Source organism: Festucalex cinctus, chromosome 5, assembly GCF_051991245.1.
Source record: "Festucalex cinctus isolate MCC-2025b chromosome 5, RoL_Fcin_1.0, whole genome shotgun sequence".
Classification (NCBI taxonomy): Eukaryota; Metazoa; Chordata; class Actinopteri; order Syngnathiformes; family Syngnathidae; genus Festucalex; species Festucalex cinctus.
The window spans coordinates 58,854-71,510 of record NC_135415.1 but is presented as its reverse complement, the minus strand read 5'-3'; positions in this window follow the sequence as shown (position 1 = coordinate 71,510).

Below are 12,657 nucleotides of genomic sequence, written 5' to 3'. Positions count from 1 at the left end.
ATCAGCAATTGTGTACATTTGAGCTGAATGTGTCAAAATCTTAAAAATTAACAGGTGCCCAAGCAATTTCATGCTAGAATCATCATCCGGATGCCAAAATAAACTAAATACAGCAAAAGATTTGAGTGCACAACGTTTGGTTTAGGTTTGCCAGCCATAATCACCTTTTTATTGCTTTAAATGCGTTTTTAGCGCATGATTGTACATTTGAGCTGAATGTGTCAAAATCTTAAAAATTAACAGGTGCCCAAGCAATTTCATGCTAGAATCATCATCCGGATGCCAAAATAAACTAAATACAGCAAAAGATTTGAGTGCACAACGTTTGGTTTAGATTTGACAGCCATAATCAGCAATTGTGTACATTTGAGCTGAATGTGTCAAAATCTTAAAAATTAACAGGTGCCCAAGCAATTTCATGCTAGAATCATCATCCGGATGCCAAAATAAACTAAATACAGCAAAAGATTTGAGTGCACAACGTTTGGTTTAGGTTTGACAGCCATAATCACCTTTTTATTGCTTTAAATGCGTTTTTAGCGCATGATTGTACATTTGAGCTGAATGTGTCAAAATCTTAAAAATTAACAGGTGCCCAAGCAATTTCATGCTAGAATCATCATCCGGATGCCAAAATAAACTAAATACAGCAAAAGATTTGAGTGCACAACGTTTGGTTTAGATTTGACAGCCATAATCAGCAATTGTGTACATTTGAGCTGAATGTGTCAAAATCTTAAAAATTAACAGGTGCCCAAGCAATTTCATGCTAGAATCATCATCCGGATGCCAAAATAAACTAAATACAGCAAAAGATTTGAGTGCACAACGTTTGGTTTAGGTTTGCCAGCCATAATCACCTTTTTATTGCTTTAAATGCGTTTTTAGCGCATGATTGTACATTTGAGCTGAATGTGTCAAAATCTTAAAAATTAACAGGTGCCCAAGCAATTTCATGCTAGAATCATCATCCGGATGCCAAAATAAACTAAATACAGCAAAAGATTTGAGTGCACAACGTTTGGTTTAGATTTGACAGCCATAATCAGCAATTGTGTACATTTGAGCTGAATGTGTCAAAATCTTAAAAATTAACAGGTGCCCAAGCAATTTCATGCTAGAATCATCATCCGGATGCCAAAATAAACTAAATACAGCAAAAGATTTGAGTGCACAACGTTTGGTTTAGGTTTGCCAGCCATAATCACCTTTTTATTGCTTTAAATGCGTTTTTAGCGCATGATTGTACATTTGAGCTGAATGTGTCAAAATCTTAAAAATTAACAGGTGCCCAAGCAATTTCATGCTAGAATCATCATCCGGATGCCAAAATAAACTAAATACAGCAAAAGATTTGAGTGCACAACGTTTGGTTTAGATTTGACAGCCATAATCAGCAATTGTGTACATTTGAGCTGAATGTGTCAAAATCTTAAAAATTAACAGGTGCCCAAGCAATTTCATGCTAGAATCATCATCCGGATGCCAAAATAAACTAAATACAGCAAAAGATTTGAGTGCACAACGTTTGGTTTAGGTTTGCCAGCCATAATCACCTTTTTATTGCTTTAAATGCGTTTTTAGCGCATGATTGTACATTTGAGCTGAATGTGTCAAAATCTTAAAAATTAACAGGTGCCCAAGCAATTTCATGCTAGAATCATCATCCGGATGCCAAAATAAACTAAATACAGCAAAAGATTTGAGTGCACAACGTTTGGTTTAGATTTGACAGCCATAATCAGCAATTGTGTACATTTGAGCTGAATGTGTCAAAATCTTAAAAATTAACAGGTGCCCAAGCAATTTCATGCTAGAATCATCATCCGGATGCCAAAATAAACTAAATACAGCAAAAGATTTGAGTGCACAACGTTTGGTTTAGGTTTGCCAGCCATAATCACCTTTTTATTGCTTTAAATGCGTTTTTAGCGCATGATTGTACATTTGAGCTGAATGTGTCAAAATCTTAAAAATTAACAGGTGCCCAAGCAATTTCATGCTAGAATCATCATCCGGATGCCAAAATAAACTAAATACAGCAAAAGATTTGAGTGCACAACGTTTGGTTTAGATTTGACAGCCATAATCAGCAATTGTGTACATTTGAGCTGAATGTGTCAAAATCTTAAAAATTAACAGGTGCCCAAGCAATTTCATGCTAGAATCATCATCCGGATGCCAAAATAAACTAAATACAGCAAAAGATTTGAGTGCACAACGTTTGGTTTAGGTTTGACAGCCATAATCACCTTTTTATTGCTTTAAATGCGTTTTTAGCGCATGATTGTACATTTGAGCTGAATGTGTCAAAATCTTAAAAATTAACAGGTGCCCAAGCAATTTCATGCTAGAATCATCATCCGGATGCCAAAATAAACTAAATACAGCAAAAGATTTGAGTGCACAACGTTTGGTTTAGATTTGACAGCCATAATCAGCAATTGTGTACATTTGAGCTGAATGTGTCAAAATCTTAAAAATTAACAGGTGCCCAAGCAATTTCATGCTAGAATCATCATCCGGATGCCAAAATAAACTAAATACAGCAAAAGATTTGAGTGCACAACGTTTGGTTTAGGTTTGCCAGCCATAATCACCTTTTTATTGCTTTAAATGCGTTTTTAGCGCATGATTGTACATTTGAGCTGAATGTGTCAAAATCTTAAAAATTAACAGGTGCCCAAGCAATTTCATGCTAGAATCATCATCCGGATGCCAAAATAAACTAAATACAGCAAAAGATTTGAGTGCACAACGTTTGGTTTAGATTTGACAGCCATAATCAGCAATTGTGTACATTTGAGCTGAATGTGTCAAAATCTTAAAAATTAACAGGTGCCCAAGCAATTTCATGCTAGAATCATCATCCGGATGCCAAAATAAACTAAATACAGCAAAAGATTTGAGTGCACAACGTTTGGTTTAGGTTTGACAGCCATAATCACCTTTTTATTGCTTTAAATGCGTTTTTAGCGCATGATTGTACATTTGAGCTGAATGTGTCAAAATCTTAAAAATTAACAGGTGCCCAAGCAATTTCATGCTAGAATCATCATCCGGATGCCAAAATAAACTAAATACAGCAAAAGATTTGAGTGCACAACGTTTGGTTTAGGTTTGACAGCCATAATCACCTTTTTATTGCTTTAAATGCGTTTTTAGCGCATGATTGTACATTTGAGCTGAATGTGTCAAAATCTTAAAAATTAACAGGTGCCCAAGCAATTTCATGCTAGAATCATCATCCGGATGCCAAAATAAACTAAATACAGCAAAAGATTTGAGTGCACAACGTTTGGTTTAGATTTGACAGCCATAATCAGCAATTGTGTACATTTGAGCTGAATGTGTCAAAATCTTAAAAATTAACAGGTGCCCAAGCAATTTCATGCTAGAATCATCATCCGGATGCCAAAATAAACTAAATACAGCAAAAGATTTGAGTGCACAACGTTTGGTTTAGATTTGACAGCCATAATCAGCAATTGTGTACATTTGAGCTGAATGTGTCAAAATCTTAAAAATTAACAGGTGCCCAAGCAATTTCATGCTAGAATCATCATCCGGATGCCAAAATAAACTAAATACAGCAAAAGATTTGAGTGCACAACGTTTGGTTTAGGTTTGACAGCCATAATCACCTTTTTATTGCTTTAAATGCGTTTTTAGCGCATGATTGTACATTTGAGCTGAATGTGTCAAAATCTTAAAAATTAACAGGTGCCCAAGCAATTTCATGCTAGAATCATCATCCGGATGCCAAAATAAACTAAATACAGCAAAAGATTTGAGTGCACAACGTTTGGTTTAGGTTTGACAGCCATAATCACCTTTTTATTGCTTTAAATGCGTTTTTAGCGCATGATTGTACATTTGAGCTGAATGTGTCAAAATCTTAAAAATTAACAGGTGCCCAAGCAATTTCATGCTAGAATCATCATCCGGATGCCAAAATAAACTAAATACAGCAAAAGATTTGAGTGCACAACGTTTGGTTTAGATTTGACAGCCATAATCAGCAATTGTGTACATTTGAGCTGAATGTGTCAAAATCTTAAAAATTAACAGGTGCCCAAGCAATTTCATGCTAGAATCATCATCCGGATGCCAAAATAAACTAAATACAGCAAAAGATTTGAGTGCACAACGTTTGGTTTAGGTTTGACAGCCATAATCACCTTTTTATTGCTTTAAATGCGTTTTTAGCGCATGATTGTACATTTGAGCTGAATGTGTCAAAATCTTAAAAATTAACAGGTGCCCAAGCAATTTCATGCTAGAATCATCATCCGGATGCCAAAATAAACTAAATACAGCAAAAGATTTGAGTGCACAACGTTTGGTTTAGGTTTGACAGCCATAATCACCTTTTTATTGCTTTAAATGCGTTTTTAGCGCATGATTGTACATTTGAGCTGAATGTGTCAAAATCTTAAAAATTAACAGGTGCCCAAGCAATTTCATGCTAGAATCATCATCCGGATGCCAAAATAAACTAAATACAGCAAAAGATTTGAGTGCACAACGTTTGGTTTAGATTTGACAGCCATAATCAGCAATTGTGTACATTTGAGATGAATGTGTCAAAATCTTAAAAATTAACAGGTGCCCAAGCAATTTCATGCTAGAATCATCATCCGGATGCCAAAATAAACTAAATACAGCAAAAGATTTGAGTGCACAACGTTTGGTTTAGGTTTGACAGCCATAATCACCTTTTTATTGCTTTAAATGCGTTTTTAGCGCATGATTGTACATTTGAGCTGAATGTGTCAAAATCTTAAAAATTAACAGGTGCCCAAGCAATTTCATGCTAGAATCATCATCCGGATGCCAAAATAAACTAAATACAGCAAAAGATTTGAGTGCACAACGTTTGGTTTAGATTTGACAGCCATAATCAGCAATTGTGTACATTTGAGCTGAATGTGTCAAAATCTTAAAAATTAACAGGTGCCCAAGCAATTTCATGCTAGAATCATCATCCGGATGCCAAAATAAACTAAATACAGCAAAAGATTTGAGTGCACAACGTTTGGTTTAGGTTTGACAGCCATAATCACCTTTTTATTGCTTTAAATGCGTTTTTAGCGCATGATTGTACATTTGAGCTGAATGTGTCAAAATCTTAAAAATTAACAGGTGCCCAAGCAATTTCATGCTAGAATCATCATCCGGATGCCAAAATAAACTAAATACAGCAAAAGATTTGAGTGCACAACGTTTGGTTTAGATTTGACAGCCATAATCAGCAATTGTGTACATTTGAGCTGAATGTGTCAAAATCTTAAAAATTAACAGGTGCCCAAGCAATTTCATGCTAGAATCATCATCCGGATGCCAAAATAAACTAAATACAGCAAAAGATTTGAGTGCACAACGTTTGGTTTAGGTTTGACAGCCATAATCACCTTTTTATTGCTTTAAATGCGTTTTTAGCGCATGATTGTACATTTGAGCTGAATGTGTCAAAATCTTAAAAATTAACAGGTGCCCAAGCAATTTCATGCTAGAATCATCATCCGGATGCCAAAATAAACTAAATACAGCAAAAGATTTGAGTGCACAACGTTTGGTTTAGATTTGACAGCCATAATCAGCAATTGTGTACATTTGAGCTGAATGTGTCAAAATCTTAAAAATTAACAGGTGCCCAAGCAATTTCATGCTAGAATCATCATCCGGATGCCAAAATAAACTAAATACAGCAAAAGATTTGAGTGCACAACGTTTGGTTTAGGTTTGACAGCCATAATCACCTTTTTATTGCTTTAAATGCGTTTTTAGCGCATGATTGTACATTTGAGCTGAATGTGTCAAAATCTTAAAAATTAACAGGTGCCCAAGCAATTTCATGCTAGAATCATCATCCGGATGCCAAAATAAACTAAATACAGCAAAAGATTTGAGTGCACAACGTTTGGTTTAGATTTGACAGCCATAATCAGCAATTGTGTACATTTGAGCTGAATGTGTCAAAATCTTAAAAATTAACAGGTGCCCAAGCAATTTCATGCTAGAATCATCATCCGGATGCCAAAATAAACTAAATACAGCAAAAGATTTGAGTGCACAACGTTTGGTTTAGATTTGACAGCCATAATCAGCAATTGTGTACATTTGAGCTGAATGTGTCAAAATCTTAAAAATTAACAGGTGCCCAAGCAATTTCATGCTAGAATCATCATCCGGATGCCAAAATAAACTAAATACAGCAAAAGATTTGAGTGCACAACGTTTGGTTTAGGTTTGACAGCCATAATCACCTTTTTATTGCTTTAAATGCGTTTTTAGCGCATGATTGTACATTTGAGCTGAATGTGTCAAAATCTTAAAAATTAACAGGTGCCCAAGCAATTTCATGCTAGAATCATCATCCGGATGCCAAAATAAACTAAATACAGCAAAAGATTTGAGTGCACAACGTTTGGTTTAGATTTGACAGCCATAATCAGCAATTGTGTACATTTGAGCTGAATGTGTCAAAATCTTAAAAATTAACAGGTGCCCAAGCAATTTCATGCTAGAATCATCATCCGGATGCCAAAATAAACTAAATACAGCAAAAGATTTGAGTGCACAACGTTTGGTTTAGATTTGACAGCCATAATCAGCAATTGTGTACATTTGAGCTGAATGTGTCAAAATCTTAAAAATTAACAGGTGCCCAAGCAATTTCATGCTAGAATCATCATCCGGATGCCAAAATAAACTAAATACAGCAAAAGATTTGAGTGCACAACGTTTGGTTTAGGTTTGACAGCCATAATCACCTTTTTATTGCTTTAAATGCGTTTTTAGCGCATGATTGTACATTTGAGCTGAATGTGTCAAAATCTTAAAAATTAACAGGTGCCCAAGCAATTTCATGCTAGAATCATCATCCGGATGCCAAAATAAACTAAATACAGCAAAAGATTTGAGTGCACAACGTTTGGTTTAGATTTGACAGCCATAATCAGCAATTGTGTACATTTGAGCTGAATGTGTCAAAATCTTAAAAATTAACAGGTGCCCAAGCAATTTCATGCTAGAATCATCATCCGGATGCCAAAATAAACTAAATACAGCAAAAGATTTGAGTGCACAACGTTTGGTTTAGGTTTGACAGCCATAATCACCTTTTTATTGCTTTAAATGCGTTTTTAGCGCATGATTGTACATTTGAGCTGAATGTGTCAAAATCTTAAAAATTAACAGGTGCCCAAGCAATTTCATGCTAGAATCATCATCCGGATGCCAAAATAAACTAAATACAGCAAAAGATTTGAGTGCACAACGTTTGGTTTAGATTTGACAGCCATAATCAGCAATTGTGTACATTTGAGCTGAATGTGTCAAAATCTTAAAAATTAACAGGTGCCCAAGCAATTTCATGCTAGAATCATCATCCGGATGCCAAAATAAACTAAATACAGCAAAAGATTTGAGTGCACAACGTTTGGTTTAGGTTTGACAGCCATAATCACCTTTTTATTGCTTTAAATGCGTTTTTAGCGCATGATTGTACATTTGAGCTGAATGTGTCAAAATCTTAAAAATTAACAGGTGCCCAAGCAATTTCATGCTAGAATCATCATCCGGATGCCAAAATAAACTAAATACAGCAAAAGATTTGAGTGCACAACGTTTGGTTTAGATTTGACAGCCATAATCAGCAATTGTGTACATTTGAGCTGAATGTGTCAAAATCTTAAAAATTAACAGGTGCCCAAGCAATTTCATGCTAGAATCATCATCCGGATGCCAAAATAAACTAAATACAGCAAAAGATTTGAGTGCACAACGTTTGGTTTAGGTTTGACAGCCATAATCACCTTTTTATTGCTTTAAATGCGTTTTTAGCGCATGATTGTACATTTGAGCTGAATGTGTCAAAATCTTAAAAATTAACAGGTGCCCAAGCAATTTCATGCTAGAATCATCATCCGGATGCCAAAATAAACTAAATACAGCAAAAGATTTGAGTGCACAACGTTTGGTTTAGATTTGACAGCCATAATCAGCAATTGTGTACATTTGAGCTGAATGTGTCAAAATCTTAAAAATTAACAGGTGCCCAAGCAATTTCATGCTAGAATCATCATCCGGATGCCAAAATAAACTAAATACAGCAAAAGATTTGAGTGCACAACGTTTGGTTTAGATTTGACAGCCATAATCAGCAATTGTGTACATTTGAGCTGAATGTGTCAAAATCTTAAAAATTAACAGGTGCCCAAGCAATTTCATGCTAGAATCATCATCCGGATGCCAAAATAAACTAAATACAGCAAAAGATTTGAGTGCACAACGTTTGGTTTAGGTTTGACAGCCATAATCACCTTTTTATTGCTTTAAATGCGTTTTTAGCGCATGATTGTACATTTGAGCTGAATGTGTCAAAATCTTAAAAATTAACAGGTGCCCAAGCAATTTCATGCTAGAATCATCATCCGGATGCCAAAATAAACTAAATACAGCAAAAGATTTGAGTGCACAACGTTTGGTTTAGATTTGACAGCCATAATCAGCAATTGTGTACATTTGAGCTGAATGTGTCAAAATCTTAAAAATTAACAGGTGCCCAAGCAATTTCATGCTAGAATCATCATCCGGATGCCAAAATAAACTAAATACAGCAAAAGATTTGAGTGCACAACGTTTGGTTTAGATTTGACAGCCATAATCAGCAATTGTGTACATTTGAGCTGAATGTGTCAAAATCTTAAAAATTAACAGGTGCCCAAGCAATTTCATGCTAGAATCATCATCCGGATGCCAAAATAAACTAAATACAGCAAAAGATTTGAGTGCACAACGTTTGGTTTAGGTTTGACAGCCATAATCACCTTTTTATTGCTTTAAATGCGTTTTTAGCGCATGATTGTACATTTGAGCTGAATGTGTCAAAATCTTAAAAATTAACAGGTGCCCAAGCAATTTCATGCTAGAATCATCATCCGGATGCCAAAATAAACTAAATACAGCAAAAGATTTGAGTGCACAACGTTTGGTTTAGATTTGACAGCCATAATCAGCAATTGTGTACATTTGAGCTGAATGTGTCAAAATCTTAAAAATTAACAGGTGCCCAAGCAATTTCATGCTAGAATCATCATCCGGATGCCAAAATAAACTAAATACAGCAAAAGATTTGAGTGCACAACGTTTGGTTTAGGTTTGACAGCCATAATCACCTTTTTATTGCTTTAAATGCGTTTTTAGCGCATGATTGTACATTTGAGCTGAATGTGTCAAAATCTTAAAAATTAACAGGTGCCCAAGCAATTTCATGCTAGAATCATCATCCGGATGCCAAAATAAACTAAATACAGCAAAAGATTTGAGTGCACAACGTTTGGTTTAGATTTGACAGCCATAATCAGCAATTGTGTACATTTGAGCTGAATGTGTCAAAATCTTAAAAATTAACAGGTGCCCAAGCAATTTCATGCTAGAATCATCATCCGGATGCCAAAATAAACTAAATACAGCAAAAGATTTGAGTGCACAACGTTTGGTTTAGGTTTGACAGCCATAATCACCTTTTTATTGCTTTAAATGCGTTTTTAGCGCATGATTGTACATTTGAGCTGAATGTGTCAAAATCTTAAAAATTAACAGGTGCCCAAGCAATTTCATGCTAGAATCATCATCCGGATGCCAAAATAAACTAAATACAGCAAAAGATTTGAGTGCACAACGTTTGGTTTAGATTTGACAGCCATAATCAGCAATTGTGTACATTTGAGCTGAATGTGTCAAAATCTTAAAAATTAACAGGTGCCCAAGCAATTTCATGCTAGAATCATCATCCGGATGCCAAAATAAACTAAATACAGCAAAAGATTTGAGTGCACAACGTTTGGTTTAGGTTTGACAGCCATAATCACCTTTTTATTGCTTTAAATGCGTTTTTAGCGCATGATTGTACATTTGAGCTGAATGTGTCAAAATCTTAAAAATTAACAGGTGCCCAAGCAATTTCATGCTAGAATCATCATCCGGATGCCAAAATAAACTAAATACAGCAAAAGATTTGAGTGCACAACGTTTGGTTTAGGTTTGACAGCCATAATCACCTTTTTATTGCTTTAAATGCGTTTTTAGCGCATGATTGTACATTTGAGCTGAATGTGTCAAAATCTTAAAAATTAACAGGTGCCCAAGCAATTTCATGCTAGAATCATCATCCGGATGCCAAAATAAACTAAATACAGCAAAAGATTTGAGTGCACAACGTTTGGTTTAGATTTGACAGCCATAATCAGCAATTGTGTACATTTGAGCTGAATGTGTCAAAATCTTAAAAATTAACAGGTGCCCAAGCAATTTCATGCTAGAATCATCATCCGGATGCCAAAATAAACTAAATACAGCAAAAGATTTGAGTGCACAACGTTTGGTTTAGATTTGACAGCCATAATCAGCAATTGTGTACATTTGAGCTGAATGTGTCAAAATCTTAAAAATTAACAGGTGCCCAAGCAATTTCATGCTAGAATCATCATCCGGATGCCAAAATAAACTAAATACAGCAAAAGATTTGAGTGCACAACGTTTGGTTTAGGTTTGACAGCCATAATCACCTTTTTATTGCTTTAAATGCGTTTTTAGCGCATGATTGTACATTTGAGCTGAATGTGTCAAAATCTTAAAAATTAACAGGTGCCCAAGCAATTTCATGCTAGAATCATCATCCGGATGCCAAAATAAACTAAATACAGCAAAAGATTTGAGTGCACAACGTTTGGTTTAGATTTGACAGCCATAATCAGCAATTGTGTACATTTGAGCTGAATGTGTCAAAATCTTAAAAATTAACAGGTGCCCAAGCAATTTCATGCTAGAATCATCATCCGGATGCCAAAATAAACTAAATACAGCAAAAGATTTGAGTGCACAACGTTTGGTTTAGGTTTGACAGCCATAATCACCTTTTTATTGCTTTAAATGCGTTTTTAGCGCATGATTGTACATTTGAGCTGAATGTGTCAAAATCTTAAAAATTAACAGGTGCCCAAGCAATTTCATGCTAGAATCATCATCCGGATGCCAAAATAAACTAAATACAGCAAAAGATTTGAGTGCACAACGTTTGGTTTAGGTTTGACAGCCATAATCACCTTTTTATTGCTTTAAATGCGTTTTTAGCGCATGATTGTACATTTGAGCTGAATGTGTCAAAATCTTAAAAATTAACAGGTGCCCAAGCAATTTCATGCTAGAATCATCATCCGGATGCCAAAATAAACTAAATACAGCAAAAGATTTGAGTGCACAACGTTTGGTTTAGATTTGACAGCCATAATCAGCAATTGTGTACATTTGAGATGAATGTGTCAAAATCTTAAAAATTAACAGGTGCCCAAGCAATTTCATGCTAGAATCATCATCCGGATGCCAAAATAAACTAAATACAGCAAAAGATTTGAGTGCACAACGTTTGGTTTAGGTTTGACAGCCATAATCACCTTTTTATTGCTTTAAATGCGTTTTTAGCGCATGATTGTACATTTGAGCTGAATGTGTCAAAATCTTAAAAATTAACAGGTGCCCAAGCAATTTCATGCTAGAATCATCATCCGGATGCCAAAATAAACTAACTACAGCAAAAGATTTGAGTGCACAACGTTTGGTTTAGGTTTGACAGCCATAATCACCTTTTTATTGCTTTAAATGCGTTTTTAGCGCATGATTGTACATTTGAGCTGAATGTGTCAAAATCTTAAAAATTAACAGGTGCCCAAGCAATTTCATGCTAGAATCATCATCCGGATGCCAAAATAAACTAAATACAGCAAAAGATTTGAGTGCACAACGTTTGGTTTAGATTTGACAGCCATAATCAGCAATTGTGTACATTTGAGCTGAATGTGTCAAAATCTTAAAAATTAACAGGTGCCCAAGCAATTTCATGCTAGAATCATCATCCGGATGCCAAAATAAACTAAATACAGCAAAAGATTTGAGTGCACAACGTTTGGTTTAGATTTGACAGCCATAATCAGCAATTGTGTACATTTGAGCTGAATGTGTCAAAATCTTAAAAATTAACAGGTGCCCAAGCAATTTCATGCTAGAATCATCATCCGGATGCCAAAATAAACTAAATACAGCAAAAGATTTGAGTGCACAACGTTTGGTTTAGGTTTGACAGCCATAATCACCTTTTTATTGCTTTAAATGCGTTTTTAGCGCATGATTGTACATTTGAGCTGAATGTGTCAAAATCTTAAAAATTAACAGGTGCCCAAGCAATTTCATGCTAGAATCATCATCCGGATGCCAAAATAAACTAAATACAGCAAAAGATTTGAGTGCACAACGTTTGGTTTAGATTTGACAGCCATAATCAGCAATTGTGTACATTTGAGCTGAATGTGTCAAAATCTTAAAAATTAACAGGTGCCCAAGCAATTTCATGCTAGAATCATCATCCGGATGCCAAAATAAACTAAATACAGCAAAAGATTTGAGTGCACAACGTTTGGTTTAGGTTTGACAGCCATAATCACCTTTTTATTGCTTTAAATGCGTTTTTAGCGCATGATTGTACATTTGAGCTGAATGTGTCAAAATCTTAAAAATTAACAGGTGCCCAAGCAATTTCATGCTAGAATCATCATCCGGATGCCAAAATAAACTAAATACAGCAAAAGATTTGAGTGC